We start from the raw sequence: 5,776 nt of genomic DNA, 5'->3' as shown, positions 1-5,776 counted from the left end.
TTGACATGTGGGTTTTCAGGACTAAGCCTGAAGATCAGCCAGAGGGAAGCTCCTCACCCCTCTGACCCAGCCTTTCCTTCCCCGAGGCTTTGTGGCCACAATCCTGGAAGATGGAGACGGGCTTTGTGGCCACAGTCCTGGAAGACAGAGACGCATTTTGGACTAGCCTCCAGGAGTCAGGCCCTTCACTTCTTTCTTTCTTTTTTTTTCCACCTAAATTTATTTTATTAAAATAACATAAAATTGAGGGACCATCAGATAACTGTATTTTGTCAGGTGCAATAAAAACAAAATTAAAACCCAAATCATCAAGAAAACTTGTATTCCTGGCTTCCTTGTATACACAAGATGTGACTAGAGAAACAAGGCTGGCCCTGCGGCCCCACCCCATAGGGGCAGCTCCCGGAAGACAACGTTCAGCATGACGGAAGACTGCTCCCTGAGAGGGCCGAGACGGGGACTGGCTGGGGGCCTCACCTGGAAAACCATCCCAATGCACTGGACACCTCAGAAGCTGTGAAAGGAGGACGCGTCCCCTAAGAAAAGTCCCATAAGTACCAAAGCAGGCTCCTTCGGGCGGCCAGAGCCTCGGCAGTCCTGGGCTGTTTGGTGCCTTATGTGCAAAACGTCTGGTGCTGCACGACTCTCTGAAGAAAGTCTCGCCTGTGACATGCATTCCTCCAGAAGCTGATTTCCAAAATCCCATGTGTCTCCACATCAGGGCTGGGCTGCCCGCTACCTTACTTCCTCGAAATACTCATGGAGCCAACGGCTGGGCTGGGCCCCTGCGTTTTGTACCACCATCAACATCCACTTGCGCATCTAGAGAAGGCTGGGCCTTGAGCACGGGGGACGTGGGGAAGGAGCAGGACGCACCAGCACTGCAAATGGCTTCCTTCTCCCAGGGCCCAAAGGAACAGAAAAGAAGGCACCAGGAAGTTGAGGCCCTGTGAGCAGAGTCTAGAAGGTCCTTAGCAGCAGCTTCTCTGAAAACATGTGTTCTGCCTCCGGAGAAAGGGAGCAGAAAAGTGGTGCCTGCTGGCTTCTCTTCCTCCCCTGGCAGCCTGAGGGCAGGTGCAAAGTCAACCAGAACACAGGCAGCCTCGGGGACGTGGTCAGCGTGCAGGCATCGACATCCTCAGTGTGGGCTGCCCGGTGCAAGGGCGGCTTGGAAGGGGACGTGGTCAGCGTGCAGGCATCGACATCCTCGGTGTGGGCTGCCCGGTGCAAGGGCGGCTCGGAAGCGCTCCGGCTGATCTTCGGTAGAGAGTGTTGGAGCAGCTCAATGGAAGACAGGATCTGGGGAAAAGAGGCCTCTCTCCCTTTACTTTCTTCACACAGTCAGCGACCAGCCTCTTCATCGCTTTGGGGCAGTTCTTACATAGCTTACTAAGATCTGGGGAGGCATCCCTCGGCCCACCACGAAGATGATCTGATCTCGGTTGTTGGTGTGAGAGTAAGGAAGCTCCCCCGTCATCAGCTCATACGACACGATGCCATAGGAGTGGACATCCGACTGGAAACTGAATGGGTTGTTATCCTGCATTCAGATCACCCCGGGACCATCCACAGGACAGAGCCAGCAGGTTGTTCAACCTGCTGAGAACCACTCCAGCGTGACTTTACTGTTGCCAAACCAAAATCTCCAGTTTTCACTGTTAGGCCTTCATGGGGAAATGTATTGTTGGATTTCATGCCTCTGTGGATGATGTTCTTTGCATGCAAATAGTCCATTCCCTGAGCCGTCTGCCGGGCAGTGTCCATCAGCTGGAACATCTGAAACTTGGTCTCCTGGACACGCAGGTGTTTGTAGAGGCTGCTGCCCTCGCACCACTGGGTCACAATTGCCAGGTTGTCCTTTGTCACGTACCCCATGAAAAGCAGAATGTTCACACGCCGTGTTTTGCGCAGAACAGCCACCTCATTCCTGAAGGCCTGGAATTGCTCTGGGGTTGGGTTTACAACCTTTAGGATCTTTACTGCAACGTCTCCGTGCATGTGCCCTTATAAACAGTTCCAAAAGAGCCTGACCCAGTCCGAGTGGACAGCATCACTTCACTGGCTTCTGTTTCCCAGTAAGAGCTTGAGTCTCTCTGTCCACGAGGCCTAATTTTGTTTTTCGCCTGGGTCCCGGATACTGGTGCCCGCTCTCTCTGTGCTGGCACGGGTGTTTTCGGCTGTGACCAGCCTGTTGGGCTCAGATTGTTGGGGCTACTGGACAGGGCTGAAGGTGAGGCTGACTCGCTGTGACTTCAAATTGCATCCTCAATCATCCTGCTGTCCACAGGCAGGGTGGTGCAGACCATGTGGACGTTAGTGTGGACGTCGACCCATGTGGACATTAGTGTGGACGTTGACCTCGGCCTCTGGGAGAGGGAACCTTCAGATGAGGGGCTGGAGGTGTTAAAGGTGAAGGCGTGAGGTGTAGAATAGCTGTGCTGAGAACTAACAGGCATCCTGGAAACAGATGCTCGCATACGACGCATAGTCAAAGAAGGTAGCGCTGGGACTCCACTATCACCAATAGTGGAATTTGGAAACAATAGGAGTTGTCTGATATTACTCCAGTCCACACACATAGTAGGTACTTTGGTGCTACAGTGCTCATGAAATCTGTAGCCACACGTCTGACACCGAAATCCATTGAGCAGGAATTTCTGACAGATGTCACAGAAGGCAAAAGCTTCAGGAACGCCGTCCGAGCAAAGCTGTGTGTTGTCAGCGGAACACGATCCAGGAAATCTACTTGAAGATCTTCTCCAATCAAAGAGGCAGCATCAGTATTCCAATCTAAGCTGCTTTTTGACCTTCGTGTTGGTGGAGAAGTCTGAACACTGCACAGCGCTCTGGTTGCAGGCCCCTCACCTCGAGGGCTTTCATAAGGCAGTCGTGCAAGCTCATTCCATTTCGCACATGGACCACTGTTCTTTCCTTGTTTGGCAAGAAAACACGGGTAGTGTTGCTTGTCTTAGAAGGATCTGTGCGTTTGCCATCATCTGATGCCCGGCACTGATCCCGAACTGCTGAACTATGGCAGGAGAGATGCAGCTGGAGCCATCAAACACGGCATCTTTGAATCCAAAACCACGGCTGATCGTCTTCCAGGCTCCCTGTATGTGCTCCACTGATGCAGCTTAAACAATTCTTCACACTAGTCCTGTCCTCGGCGCGGGTGAGGCAGCGGGAGGCGGTCACGTTCGGCGTCCCCAGCCCGGGGGACAGACCCCGAGCAGCCCCCGCGTCGGAGCACACGCCTCAGGGCACGCGCCCCAAAGCCCGGGAGCCGACCCTTTTCGGGGCCCAAGGAAAGCAGCAGAAAACCCTCCCTGCCTCACAGCCGTTCTCCTCTTACTCCCCCATCTAGGATGGCGGCCCAAGCGCCCGCGATTCTTTTTTTTCTTTGAGAGAGGATCTCACTATGTTACCCTGGCTGGCGTTGAACTCTGGGCTCAAGAGATCCTCCCACTCAGCCTCTTGAAGAGCTGGGGCAACAGGTGCCCACGACCACACCAGCTCCCACACCAGCTCCCACACCAGCTCCCACACCAGCACCACACCAGCATCACACCAGCTCCCACACCAGCTCCACACCAGCTCCCACACCAGCATCACACCAGCTCCACACCAGCTCCACACCAGCTCCCACACCAGCTCCATTGCTCTTCTTGAATGTACCTGGAATCCTGATCTGAACTGAGTGGTTGGCTGAATTTTCCTCTTTTTTTGCCTCTCTCCAGGCTGAGAGATGAGCCCTGATAAGGAGCAGATTGCTCAATTATAGAACATTTACAGCCTTGTGTTGTAGAGAACAGTTTACAAAGCCCCTTCCTGCTTATTTCATTTAGTTGCTGCCAGTCGGCAAGATGGATGCCATAATCATCATCTCCACGTCACAGCCGAGAAAACCAAGGCTCAGGGAGATCCGAGAAAACCAAGGCTCAGGGAGATCCGAGAAAACCAAGGCTCAGGGAGATCTATTTTCTGTTGTTGCTGTAACAACTTAACACAAATCGAGCATCTTAAAACCACACAAATGGGGTGGGCACAGTGGCTCATGCCTGTAGTCCCAGCACTTTGGGAGGCCGAGTCTGGTGGATCATTTGAGGTCAGGAGTTCAAGACCAACCTGGCCAACCTGAAAAAACCCCTTCTTTACTAAAAATACAAAAATTAGCCGGGTGTGGTGGTGCGCACCTGTCGTGCAGTTACTCAGGAGGCTGAGGCAGGAAAATCGCTTGAACCCGGGAGGCGGAGGTTGCAGTGAGCTGAGATCGCACCACTGCACTCCAGCCTGGGCAACAAGAGCAAAACTCCATCTCAAAAACACAAAACAAAACAAAAACCCCACAAATGTATTAGTTCACAGTTATGTGATTGGGAGGTCCAGGCACAGCCTGGCTCACTGCTTCACAAAACCAAAATCAAGGTACAGGCCAGGCTGATCTGCCTCCAGTCCTGTGCAGGCTACTGGTGAAATTCAGTTGCATGTGGTTTGGGATGAAGGGCTTGTTTCCTGCTGGCTGCCACCTGCAGGCCTTTCTCAGCTTCTAGAGGCCACCTGCGGCCCTTGGCTTGTGGCTCCGTTCCTTCATCTTCGAAGCCAGCAGTGGTGGCTCCTGCTCATGCCTCCAAGCTCTCTGACCTCCTTTGTGTCCCATGTGTCTTCTGCCTTTATCCAGAGCGAGTTTTCCACTTTTGAGGGCTCCCGTGATTAGACTGGGTCCACTGGGATAACCAAGGATATAACCTCGCTCACATTTGCAAAGTCCACTTTGCTGTGTGGTGTAACACAGTCATAAGTTCTGGGAATTAGGGCACGGACACCCCGGGGACCGTGATTCTGCCTACCACAGAGCGGCTTCCAAACCTGTCGCCGAGCTCGTAAGTGGCAGAGGTGGAAGCTGAAGATCCTCTGGCTATTGAACTCTTTCCACCACACCCCTGCTGCTTTGGGCCATCGTTCACGTCATCCCAGCTGAGCTCAGGAAGAAGACCGTCTGGAGGAGTATTTCTGCAGACCCTCGGTCACCCGGACTGGCTCCTCACCCTTGTGACTGTCCCAGTAGTTCTCTGAAAGTCAAAACTCATTCATACAAGATGGGGCTAAGGCAAGTCGAGGCGTCTCTGCCTGTTTCCGTCGTAGAAGCCTCCAGGAAGGCCTCGTGTCGCCGGTAGATGTCCTGATGTCCCGTGCACACGGGGAGCCCACTTCCTCTCCCTTCCAGCCTGGGCAGAGTGAAAGAATGAGCTGGAGATTCCAAAATAAACCGGGATCCCTGACTGAGGCAGACATGACCCCTCCAACGTCTGCTTCTGGTCCTCAGTAAAAGTATACTTATTCTTTCCCATTAGGAATTTCCCCCTACAAGCAGATTGGATTCTAAATACCTTGCATTCATTTACGATTCATTCACTCATGATCGTACCCCTGCTTCGTGTGCGGCACATTCTAGACACTGCAGATCTATCAGTGAACAGAACAGACAGGAATCCCTGCCTGGTGGAGCCTGCATTCTGGCTGTGGCAGGGTGGGGGTTGACAGGAATAACCACAATATATGAGTTAATTATGTCATGTGTTAGAAGGTAATAAGAGCTATTAAAAATAAAAGAGGATGACAGGATAAGGGGATCAGAAGTGCTGGTGGGAATGCAGACTGCAGTGGTAAATATGGGGGACAGCCGGGCATGGTGGCTCACGCCTGTAGTCCCAGCATTTTGGGAGGCCAAGGCGGGTGGATCGCCTGAGGTCAGGAGTTTGAGACCAGCCTGGTCAAC

At 52.9% G+C, this 5,776-nt stretch overlaps 1 pseudogene; it reads right to left on the bottom strand.

Moving 5' to 3' along the window:
* Positions 1 to 960: 960 nt before the first annotated feature.
* On the bottom strand, positions 961 to 3,657 carry LOC112619441 (annotated as a pseudogene).
* Positions 3,658 to 5,776: the final 2,119 nt, after the last annotated feature.

The sequence above is a fragment of the Theropithecus gelada genome, chromosome 2 (assembly GCF_003255815.1).
Source record: "Theropithecus gelada isolate Dixy chromosome 2, Tgel_1.0, whole genome shotgun sequence".
Classification (NCBI taxonomy): domain Eukaryota; kingdom Metazoa; phylum Chordata; class Mammalia; order Primates; family Cercopithecidae; genus Theropithecus; species Theropithecus gelada.
Note: the sequence above shows the minus strand (reverse complement) of the source record. Positions and strands in the feature narration are given on the sequence as shown.